Below are 12500 nucleotides of genomic sequence, written 5' to 3'. Positions count from 1 at the left end.
TACCACCACCACCACCACCACTACCAACTCTACCACTACCACCACCACTACCACCACCACCACTACCAACTCTACCACCCACCACCACCACCACCACTACCAACTCTACCACTACCACCACCACCTCTACCAATACCACCATCACTACCACCACCACCACCACCACTATCACCACCATCACCACCACCACTACAACTACCACCACCACCACCACCACCCCCACTACCACCACCACCACCACCACCATCACCACCACCACCACCACCACCACCACCACCACCACCACCACCACCACCACCAACAACAACAACAACAACAACAATAACAAAAGAAACAAAAACAACAATACGACGCATACTCCATTTACCTTAGAAACATTTTTATTAACTCCAGATTCTCTCTCTCTCTCTCTCTCTCTCTCTCTCTCTCTCTCTCTCTCTCTCTCTCTCTCTCTCTCTCTCTCTCTCAGCGAAAGAAATGCAACGAGGCGTGAGAGGCGATTCCACCTTTTAGAAATTAAGTCCCTACCTTCATTCCCTTCACTCCTTTCCCTACGCTTCTTCCCTTTCCCTTTTCCTTCCGCTTACTTGTCTCTTCTTCCTTCTTTCGCCTATTTCCTTCACTTCCTTATCATCAGTCTTTCTATAGTGGTCTTATTCTATCCCTTTTTCCGCTTTATTTTTTGGCGTTTTCCTTTTTCTTGGCAAAGGTTTTTCCAGATTTAATTTTTTTTCTATAGTATGAGGTTTTTTTTTTTTTATTGTTTTTGATGTTATGCTGGTAGTGGTGGTAGTTGTAGTTGTAGTAGTAGTAGTAGTAGTAGTTTTTTCTTTATTTTGTTATGTTTTACTATTTATTTTCCTCCTCCTCCTCCTCCTCCTCCTCCTCCTCCTGTTTACCCTCTCCTTCCTCCATCATCGTCTCATGTTCCATTCAATCTGTGCCTACTCGTTTCCTGCTCCCACCCACCCACCGCCCCTTCACACACCACCATTACCCACCCTTGGCACCCCTCCTTGCCTCCTCACTCCTCCCAGCCTGGCCCTCCACCTCTCTCCCTTGGTCTCCTCTTGTGCCTCCTCCGTCCCTTCCAACGCGGCCAAGTGGAGCAGGGTATCACGTGACTGTATGCTTAGAAACACTACTCCTGCGTGTTGGTAGTTCTTCTTAGCTCCCTCCTCCTCCTCCTCCTCCTCCTCCTCCTCTGCCTCTCGCTGGTCGGTGGGTCGGTCGCTTAGGCCTACCCACAAAAACACCTGCCTTAATTAACTGAGAGTCTTATCTACCTGGGATTTCCTTTTACCTCACGCTGCTTGATAATGAAGTTAGCAGACTTAAGACAATACCAATAGTGGCTGTCCCTTCCCACTTACTTGAGATAGCTATTAGTTAGTGGCCAAGTGTGTTGAGAGAGAGAGAGAGAGAGAGAGAGAGAGAGAGAGAGAGAGAGAGAGAGAGAGAGAGTGTGTTTGGTGAGGAGTGATTTTTTTCTAAGTATTTAGTAGCGTGGTTAGCGTCAGTTTCTCCATGTAAGGACGTGGAGTTTACTTTGTTGTATTAGGTTATTCAATGTCTAGTCTAGTTTTTGAAGGATTGGGAGGGCTGGTTTTTCAATACAGGGATGGAATTTATTGGCTATTCATTAACTCCTCGTTTTGAATATATATCATTATACTCATCTGGATATTTCGTTTTAATTTTGGGGAGAGATTCAATTCTCTTTACTTAACACGATTTATTACCCTTACTCTTCACACTCTTTATTTATCACACCTGGTTAGTGCTTCTTCATTACATTACACCTGCTTAGTTTACATTCATTACACCTGTTCTATTTATCTATCACACCTACTTATTCTTCATCAATCACTTCTTGCTCTTTATATATCACACCTGTTGAGTCCTTACTGCTTACCTTTTAACTTTTATATTTATCATACCTGCTTACTCTTTATTCATAACTCCTGCTTACTTCTTATTCACTACACTTAACTACTAACTCATGCTAACTGTTTACACTCTATCGATCAAACCTGCTTGCTCCTATCCATCGCTTTTGAAAACCATTTATAGTTATCTTACCTGCTCACTCCTGCCTCTCAGATGTATGTATGGATGTATGTATGGTATATTTGATTTATCTTGATACACACAGACATTCCCTTACAGAATACATGACGACGAGGTGCTTCAGCTTTCTCTCTCTCTCTCTCTCTCTCTCTCTCTCTCTCTCTCTCTCTCTCTCTCTCTCTCTCTCTCTCTCTCTCTCTCTCTCTCTCTCTCTCTCTCTCTCTCTCTCTCTCTCTCTCTCTCTCTCTCTCTCTCTGTGTGTGTGTGTGTGTATATGTGTGTGTGTGTGTGTGTGTGTGTGTGTGTGTGTGTGTGTGTGTGTGTGTGTGTGTGTGTGTGTGTGTGTGTGTGTGTGTGTGTGTGTGTGTGTGTGTGTGTGTGTGTGTGTGTGTGTGTGTGTGTGTGTGTGTGTGTGTGTGTGTGAATGAGTGACGGGAAGAATGTCCTCTACAATAGCTGGGAACAATAGGGGAAGGGAAAGGCAGTGTTGATTAGGACCCAGAGAGAGAGAGAGAGAGAGAGAGAGAGAGAGAGAGAGAGAGAGTAGGGAGTTTGGTAGAAAGAGAATGATTAGTCTCTCTCTCTCTCTCTCTCTCTCTCTCTCTCTCTCTCTCTCACAAACACACACCCACACATCTTTTTTTACTATTCTTCCCTTCTTATCCCCCCCTCCCTTTCATTATCATTCCCTCTTGTGCCTTCCCTTATCCCCCCTTCCTTTGGGCGGGGTGAAGGCAGGGTGAAGGGGGTGAAGGATGGTGGGGGTGAGGGGGGAGCAGTGTCCTATCCATCAGAGGGGAGGAGCCGTCCCTGTCCCTGATTGAGCTGAGTCCCTGTGGCATGCCCTTGGTGGCGCCTGATTGCTTGCATTATGATTGTCAATGTAGGAGGTACAGGTACGGGTACAGTAGCGCCTTCATATTGTTCTCGTCCCCCTCCTTATAATGCTTTGGTCCTCATGTATTTTGTCCTCGCCTTTCTTGTCTTCTTCCTCTTCCATATCTCTCGTTCTCGTTCTCGTATCTTCCATCTGCTTCTCCTCCTCCTCCTCCTCCTTATCCACCTCTTCCTCCTCCTCCTCCTCCTCCTCCTCCTCCTCCTCCTCCTCGCATCGGGAACCATCAGTGCAATCAAGATAAGCAAAACCAGCGACAAGTCAGCTCGGTTCCATCTGCATTTCCCGCTGTATAAATATATAAATCTTCACCGCCACCCCGCCGTAAATCTTAATCGAAACTGCAAAGTGGAAAGGGGAAAAAAAAGATGTGCGTTGAAATATTGACCGGAGCCTGGCGAGTATGGAAGCGACGGTGATTTACTCGGCCCATCCCTGACGGCCATTTGTATTAATCAAAGGGAATATTGTCACATTAGCCACACAGCTTTGAAAGGCCACGAAGGATATTTTATGTGTATGTTTTGCTTTTTTTTTTTTTTTCAAAGTCAGTAGGTACAGTTTATGTGCCAGTACGTGTGTGTGTGTGTGTGTGTGTGTGTGTGTGTGTTGTCCTTCACTTCACTACACACACACACACACACACACACACACACACACACACACACACACTGCGTATATGTTTGCGTGCTACATGCATATGTAAAATAAGTAACTTGCCTCGTTACTTCGTTTGTCTAATTTGAGTAAATTTCTGGTTGTGGCTTTTTCTTTTTCGTTCTTTTTTCTTTGGTGACTTTTTAGTGGCTCTGGTTTTTACATCATCATGGTTGGCTTAGGTTCACTTTTTTCGCGGATTTGCATAATTGTTTCATTTGTCTCAATGTCGTGTCAGTTTCCAGGGGTGGTGTAATATGATGACCTCACCGCGCCCCGCGTCCGAGAGAACCAGCTGACGTCTTAAAAGCAAAAATAATAGCTGTATATTATTTAAGTTATTCAAGTCTTATCAGAGTGCTCATGTGCTGCAGCCCAGACTTACCACACCAACAGGGACACAATTATGATGATGACACGTTTGGCCTTGTATGATGGAGGGTGTTGGGGTTTGCTCAATGCTTTGGTAAGGCGAGTCGTATTTGGTGACGTGTTGTTATTGTTGTTATATCCACCGGCCAGCCTTCATCCGCGGACTTATGTGGAAATATATATGACATGTAGTTTTTCTTTGTTATTTTAGGCACTACAAGAGCGTCTTTGGTGCTTAGCTGTAAGTCGGCCAGTATCTGTTCGCTTTTAGCCAAGTGTGTCTAGCTATTCATCTTTCCTTATAGGCAGTGTATGGACTTACATTGTATAGTCTATATGTTTTATGTCGATGTATTGTTACCTAAGGAAACTTAAGAGATTTGAATAGTCGTAACCATGATGTCACGATGTTCTTGGGTAAAAAGACACTTGGGGAACAACAGAGGTGAAGGTCAAGGAGAGATGATACTTTAGCACAAGAGCAATGCGTACTTTAAGTGTATTCTGGTTTCGTGGTAACTTTTTTTATATAGTAACTGTGGAGACGTCCGAGAAAAAGTTGAGAAAAGAAAAAAAAGGAAAAGAAATGATACACGTCCATCCTAAACGCTAGAAAGAGATGTTTCTAAATGTTACACTGCCAGCTTGGTTAATAAGATAATTTGATACTGTTTATACCTCTTGAAAACTGTTGAAGAAATAGCTAAACCTGGCAAAGTAGTGATCCAGAGAGAGAGAGAGAGAGAGAGAGAGAGAGAGAGAGAGAGAGAGAGAGAATAATACGCGTAGTTATGAGTAAGCTTTGGGTCGTGTACTATAGCGGTTTTGGCTGACAGGAGAGCCATATGTATAGAACAGTGGCCGTGATTTCGTTGTATTGATGAGAGGATCAGCAATGGAGGTTCGGGTAGAGTTAGCAGCTATAAACGCATAGTAATAGGAGTGACCAGCCAGGGAGGCGAAGAGTATATAGGTAGAGTAGCAGCGGTAGGAGGGAGAAGTGAGGGAGGAAGGCAGCACTCCGGGAAACTTTAGGGATATTGGTGACATTCCGTTAACTGATGAGCAGAATAAGCTGGCCTGTAACTCCTGCCTGTTTAATATTGCCGTGCTGCAGGAAGTCCCATTACCCTGTCAGCCTCCCCACCCTGTTCCCCGTAGGCCTCCCCACCCGCCTCCCTTCCCACGCTCACACATGAAAGGAGCACTCCAGGCGAGGGCGGATAGGACCCCTGCATAGGATCAACGTCTGTGGGGAAGGTATTGAACTGGATGGTGAGGGCACATGAATTCCTGAAAGCTATATTGGCTTGTGGTGACGTGTGGAATTTCCAGTTTAAGCTGCCAGTGAGGGAGAGAATAGCAGTGTCTAGTGTAGGTTTGTGTCACTGTTGCTTCTCTGTGTAGGCGAATTGATTTGGTCCTGTGCTGTGTGGTTCGTTTGTTGTTTTTGTGATGGGATAAGTTTAGAGTTACGGAAAAAAAAGCAAGAGAAATAAAGTCAAAGAAACAACGGTAGCACCATTAGTATCTATTATCATTACTACCACCACCACCATTAATTACATCACCATCAACAAAAAAAAAAACAAGAACAACGAAAACAGCAGCAACAACAAGAACAACAAAATCACAACGAAAACAATAACAACAACAACAACAACAACTTCTACTACTACTACTACTACTACTACTACTACTACTACTACTTCAACATAAACTACAACTACTACTATAACGAAACCAACATAACTAATAACACCAATAAGTTTCACCACCAATGACTTCCACAACTACTACCACCACCACGTGCACCACCAACACCAACAACAAGAACGACAACAACAACAACAACAACAACAACAACAACAACAACAACAACAACAACAAAAATAACAACAATAACAACAACAGGAACCTCGACAATCCCAGCTTCCAATACTTCATCTACACTCCCTTGCAACAGTTAGAAAAAAAGACACTGGGACAAAGGAACATCGTGATTACCAATGCGCGTTCCTCTCCCCACCAGTCCCCGCCACTCCCCACACACACACACACACACACACACACACACACACAGGTAAAAGCTACTCTACTGGTTTATGAACGCACGAAAGACAGACTAATGCAATGACACCGAAATGGACGCTACTGTTTTTCATCATGTTACTTCTCATAAAGGAAAAATGAAAGTGTGGGGAGCGGCTCTGGCAATAAGTAAAGGACAACGTAAGCCTTGGGAGAGCACGAAGGGAGTGTATTGAGTTGTTTCCTTTTATATGTGCTAGGATGTTCAGTGATGAGAGGAGACTTGTTTGTGGGTATCTACAGACGAAGGAGCGAATTAAGGAGAATTGCAAGAGATATTGGTTCATGGGTATCTACTGACGAAGGGCTGAAGGAGGAGCATTGCAAGAGATGTGGTTTATTGGCTATCTACTGACGAAGAGACGAAAGAGGAACATTGGAATTTGTGTTTTTTTGGGGGTATACTAATGAAGGGACGTTAGAGTAGTATGGTAAGAGATGTTGGTTCTTGGGTATCTACTGACTAAGGGACGAACTGAGAGCGTATCAACAGGAGGTATTGTGGGTTCCTCGTCAAGCGTTTGTAGTTACTGACGAAGGTATCAAGGGAGATAGTAGTGAAAAGTGACGTTTCTTCTGGCTAAGGGATAAAGGGTATTGTATAAGGCATTTGTACTGAAAAGAAACAAAACTACAGTCAAATAAGCACTAAATAATAATAGATCCATAGATACGTACATAACTAACACAGGCAATCAATTAAACTTGTTATATAAGAATATTAGTATAATTTTGTTCTATACCCATATTGCGTGACACACCATTATGTATATGTAATTAGATAAATGCAGCTTTTTAACCCGGACCATTTCACATATACTAATACTCCTTTTTTTTCCTTCTTTTTCCAGTGATCAACTTTTCGCAATAGCTCGGAAATAAAAAGCGGACTCCAGCTAATCGGTGAGTGAAATTACTGGCTTTTAAATGTTGATGGAAGTTCGTGAAGGGATATTCAGAGGGAGAAGTTTCTATCGACCAGGTAATTGGGATGGAAATTCGTGGCCATGTGGAAGCCTTTATGTGCGGGAGGGAAGGAAAGGAAATGGGGCAGGAAAGGATTGATGAAGGAGGAAGGAAGGACAGGAGGATGGATTACTGAGAACACAAAGGCAAACATGCATGCTCTGAATTTGTGAATATATGAGAGAGAGAGAGAGAGAGAGAGAGAGAGAGAGAGAGAGAGAGAGAGAGAGAGAGAACTTTTTGGTCTGTAGCTAGATTTGTTTATATGTTTCCTGTTATTTTGCAAGCTACGCGTAGGATAAGATAGAAATAAGCTGAAACACTCACCACTGTTTTATTTCCTCTGCTACTCTTAAATTCCTGACGAGAAATAGTTAGGAGGCAACGCTATATAAAAAAAAATGTAACTGAAAACTTTGAGATATCTTATGGAATTTTAGCTCCATTATGTGTAAATTTACATCTATAGATATTGAAAGATGTGTATTTCTCAATTCGTTAGTTGGACCTCTATGTTGCACAATCTGTTTGCACCCCCGTGTGTTTATCAGGCACTTGTGGGTTCGATGGAGCGATGAAGTATATAAACTTTATTTAATCAATACTATTCCCATTACTTTATTAATATTATTTACATATATTTCAAACTCAAGAGATCATATGCAAATTACGACCATCTTGGTTACACACACACACACATACACACACACACACACACAGACACAGGCACACAGGCACAGGCACACATACACACACACACACACACACACACACACACACACACACACACACACACACACACACACACACAGACACAGGCACACAGGCACAGGCACACACACACACACACACACACACACACACACACACACACACACACACACACACACACACACACACACACACACACACACACACACACACACACACACACACACACACACACACACACACACACACACACACACACACACACACACACACACACACACACACACACACACACACACACACACACACACACACACACACACACACACACACACACACACACACACACACACACACACACACACACACACACACACACACACACACACACACACACACACACACACACACACACACACACACACACACACACACACACACACACACACACACACACACACACACACACACACACACACACACACACACACACACACACACACACACACACACACACACACACACACACACACACACACACACACACACACACACACACACACACACACACACACACACACACACACACACACACACACACACACACACACACACACACACACACACACACACACACAGGTATAATGAATAAAAAAAGTATGGGTGACAGTTTCAACTCTTGAGGGACACCATTAGTTTTATTAAGTCGTTAGATGTTTCACCTTTCAATATATTTTCCTATATTTTTGTTTAGTCTTTATTATTTTTTTCAATGAAAGAGACAGAATGGCCTTTTATTGAAATTTTGTTAGCTGTTAAGTCTTCCGTGTGCACAAAAGAAAGGAAGCCATGCATTTAAACTTTCTCCTAATTTATGTGATACTATTTTCCTTGCCCTGCCAGTCGTGAGGAATCTTACCGAATTTCCTAGAGGCTCAGGAAAATCACATCACACGATATCTTTTCCTCAGGAGAATCACACCACACGACATCAATTCATAAAAGAGAAATGACCCCGGAGTGACTCGAACACCCAGCCTTCTGATCTGGAGTCAGACGCGCTACCATTGCGCCACGGAGCCGATATGAGTTTCGAGGGAGAAAGAGAGAGAGAGAGAGAGAGAGAGAGAGAGCATCAAGGATATCCAAAATCATTGACTTGTGCATGTGTGTATGTGTGTGTGTGTGTGTGTGTGTGTGTGTGTGTGTGTGTGAGGCAAGTTCATGTCTTAATTACAGGGAAGCAAGGAGTGATTTCCGCCTGTGCCTGAGTGTATCTTCCAGACATTCATACCCTGTCGCCGGCGGGGAGATAAAGAGGTAGAGGTGAGGAGGGAGGGAGATGATGGAGAGAAGGGGAGGAAGGTAGACATGACATGGAGGAGGAGGCTGTAATTTTTGTAATGGACGAGAGAGAGAGAGAGAGAGAGAGAGAGAGAGAGAGAGAGAGAGAGAGAGAGTTTTTTATGGATCTTCCGCGTTGTCTACATCCTGCTTTTAATCTTCATTTTTCTTTATATTACTGCTATTTTTCCTCCTCCTACTCATCCTCCTCCTCCTCCTCCTCCTCCTCCTCCTCCTCCTCCTCCTCCTGCTCTGTCATCTTCCATATTACTCTCTTTTCTTCTGACTTCCCTCCCTCTCGTTTTTCTTTCTTCCTGTTCCTTTTCTATTGTTTCTCCTCATCCCTTCCTTCCTCCCTCTTTTCCTCCCTCCCTCTCTCCCTCTTTCCCTCCTTTTCTCTCAGTATTTTCTCCATTAATCTTTGTTCTGCCTCATTTTCTCTCCATCTCTCCGTATCTGTTCTGTCGTATTTGTGTGAATTCTTCTTATTTTATTTTTTTCATTTATCCTGTCTATCTTTCGTCAGACCATCCTTTGTCTTGTCTGTAATTACGAGGCAACTCCCTTTTTTTTATATCTATTTATCCATTCTTGTATTTCTGTACTGATATATTTTTTTTTCAGATGTGTTAAGTTACTAGTCATTTTATATTTAGCTATAGGTTAATTTTTTTTTTTTTTATCTCCAGTGTGTGTTTTGTAATAATTATTGTCCTACCCTCTTGTGTTTGGAAGTTTTTTTGGTGTTTGTATTATTCATTGCAGACATGTTGCTCTCTTTTTTTTTTTTTTTCCTGCTGCCACTGTGGGCATGGGAGGGAAGGGTTATGGCGGGGAGGATACGATACTTCTTGCTGTGGTGTTACATTCTTCTGTTAAATTGCTTTCTACTGCCTGATTCTGATGTACGTCCTTTTTATCCCATCTTCTCGTCCTTGTTTTCTTTCTCTTTGGTTTCCCGTAGTGCTGTTCAATATATTTTGTTTTGACCTTATTTTTATCTTACTGCTTTCCTATTTCTTATACCTATTACATAATTTTTCCTACTTGTCTTGTTTCTTTAACTTGTCTCATATCCCTTACTGTAAGCTAGATAATGTATTCCCCGATCATTTTAAAAGACCAACATGTTTGCTACTGTTTACTCTTTATTTTGTATTTCTTTTTCTTCCTGTATGTTTTCGTGTCCTCTTTGTCGTCCTCCTTTACCTCTCTTTATCGTCTTACGTGTCTCAGCTCATAATTAGACAATGTTTGTTGTTAAGGACGTCTTTTTTTTAGAGCCAACATTACTATTAATTATTTTTTATTGTTCCTTTGTACCTATCATTTTGTATTCGTTTTCATTTTATTCGGTATCAGCCTTCTTTTTTTGCAACCAAGCCTTTGTCTGCATGGTTTCCTCAGCCTGTGTGTTGGAAAGGTGTACTTCATTTGAGTATACGTATATGCTCATGAGAGTGTCTTTTCTGTGGTAGTGGCTCTGTTGTTTGATATTTTGTCGTGTGTCGTAGTGGTGGTGGTGTGCTGTGGCCATCGTGGTTGTGTTGAAAGTACTTGTTAATGTTGGTGTTCGTCCTCTTGTTGTTGTTCATTTTTGTTTTCTTGTTTTGTTTTCTTCTTTTTAATTCTTTTACTTTTTCTTTTTCTTTTCTTGTTGTTCTTGTTCTTGTTTTTCTTGTTATTGTTGTTGTTCTTGTTCTTTTTGTTACTCTTCTCCATTATCCTCACCATCGTCATAATCTTTCTCCTCCTCCACTCCCTTACACCACCACCACCACCACCACCTAAACTACCACCTAAACCACCACCACCTCCTCCACCTCCTGCTCCTCCTCCTCCTCCTCCTGCTGCCTTATGGTCGTGTGTGGTCAGGAATGTTTGGATTCACACTAATTACACCCTGAGTGGCGGTGTACCTGCGCGGACCAGGTGTTAGGTGGCAAAGAAACCCTCTCTCCCTCTCCCTCCCTTCATCTCCCTCTCTTCTCCCCGTTCCTCGTATTTCTCCCTCTCGCCGCTCATCACTCCCCCATACAAATATTTCCTCTTTTTCCCCCTAGCCGCCCAGCCCTCCCACACACTGCGCCCTTCTTCCCCGCCCTCATGTTTTTCCTCCTTCCTCATTTCCTTCCTGTCTTGATGTTGTCATGTTCTCATTCGACGCCACGTTTTTGCTTTAGATCTGCTTTCGTTGTCGTCTCTCTCTCTCTCTCTCTCTCTCTCTCTCTCTCTCTCTCTCTCTCTCTCTCTCTCTCTCTCTCTCTCTCTCTCTCTCTCTCTCTCTCTCTCTCTCTCTCTCTCTCTCTCTCTCTCTCTCTCTCTCTCTCTCTCTCTCTCTCTCTCTCTCTCTCTCTCTCTCTCTCTCTCTCTCTTCCTGTATATTTCTCCTCCGATCTTCTTCCTTTGCTCATTCCCCTTATCTTCCTATTTCTCTTCTCCATAATCCAGAAATTTATGCCCCTGCCGTTCCTCCTTCCCTCCTTCTCCTGCAAAAGACACACGCCCTTCCTTACTTACATTTAATTCTACTTAGCAGCCATGGATTGAATTTATGTAAGAGGAAAATAATGTTGGTGGAAATACCTTGCTTAAGCTTGATGAGGGTGCGTCTCTTTTTTTTGTTTTTGTTTTGGTGTGTGTTGTTGTTTTGGTTTAGTTTACCTTTGTTGTGTGTGTATTGTTGATGTGTTTCGTTTTCCTTTTCGGTGGTGGTGGTGGTGGTGGTGGTGGTGGCGGTGGTGATGGTGGTGGAGGTGTTGGTGGTGGTTGTAGTAGTGGTGGTGGTGGTGGTCTTATTCTTGACTCTTCTTGGCAGAATATTTACTGGTGTTCGCAAAAAAAATAGATAAAAAAAAAAAAAAAAAATGAAAATATATAGATAGATAAATGACTGAATAAATAGATAAAATAAAAACGAAAGAAAAACTGAATGGAAATGATTAAAATTTGTCTTTTGGAGTACATTAACTTAGAATAGATCTCTCTCTCTCTCTCTCTCTCTCTCTCTCTCTCTCTCTCTCTCTCTCTCTCTCTCTCTCTCTCTCTTAAGCATGCGTGTTTATCTATCTGTCTATCTTTCTGTAGCTTCTCATCCATCTAAACAGCCTAGAAAGGAGTTCAAGGCTGTTTCTGTTTGGTTTCTCTATGTTTATTCCTTTGCGTATTTCTTTGCACCTAAATATCGTAACTAGTGTGGAACTTTACACAACATACGGAAAGGAAGTCAAGTAAACACAGAGAAAAATTGGGACTAAAATGTTGAGAGTGAAAGAAAGGAAGAGAGAGAGACAGAAGGAAGTGAACTGAGGGAGAAGGGAGGAAGAAAGGGTGGGAGAAAGAGAGAGGAAAGAACGGAGAGAGGGAGGGAGGGAGGGAGGGAAGGAAGGAGAGA

At 42.7% G+C, this 12500-nt stretch overlaps 1 long non-coding RNA gene and 1 other non-coding gene across 2 annotated transcripts in view; one reads left to right on the top strand and one right to left on the bottom strand.

Moving 5' to 3' along the window:
* Positions 1–12500, top strand: part of LOC123515198 — a 165062-nt gene that overhangs the window by 44521 nt on the left and 108041 nt on the right. Inside the window, exon 2 of the long non-coding RNA XR_006677818.1 lies at positions 6937–6988. This is a non-coding gene — a long non-coding RNA (uncharacterized LOC123515198). The remainder of the gene's footprint in view (positions 1–6936; positions 6989–12500) is intronic.
* On the bottom strand, positions 8773–8844 carry Trnaw-cca. The gene has a single exon. It is a non-coding gene; the product is annotated as a tRNA-Trp (tRNA).

This window comes from Portunus trituberculatus, chromosome 38 (genome assembly GCF_017591435.1).
Source record: "Portunus trituberculatus isolate SZX2019 chromosome 38, ASM1759143v1, whole genome shotgun sequence".
NCBI lineage: Eukaryota > Metazoa > Arthropoda > Malacostraca > Decapoda > Portunidae > Portunus > Portunus trituberculatus.
Note: the sequence above shows the minus strand (reverse complement) of the source record. Positions and strands in the feature narration are given on the sequence as shown.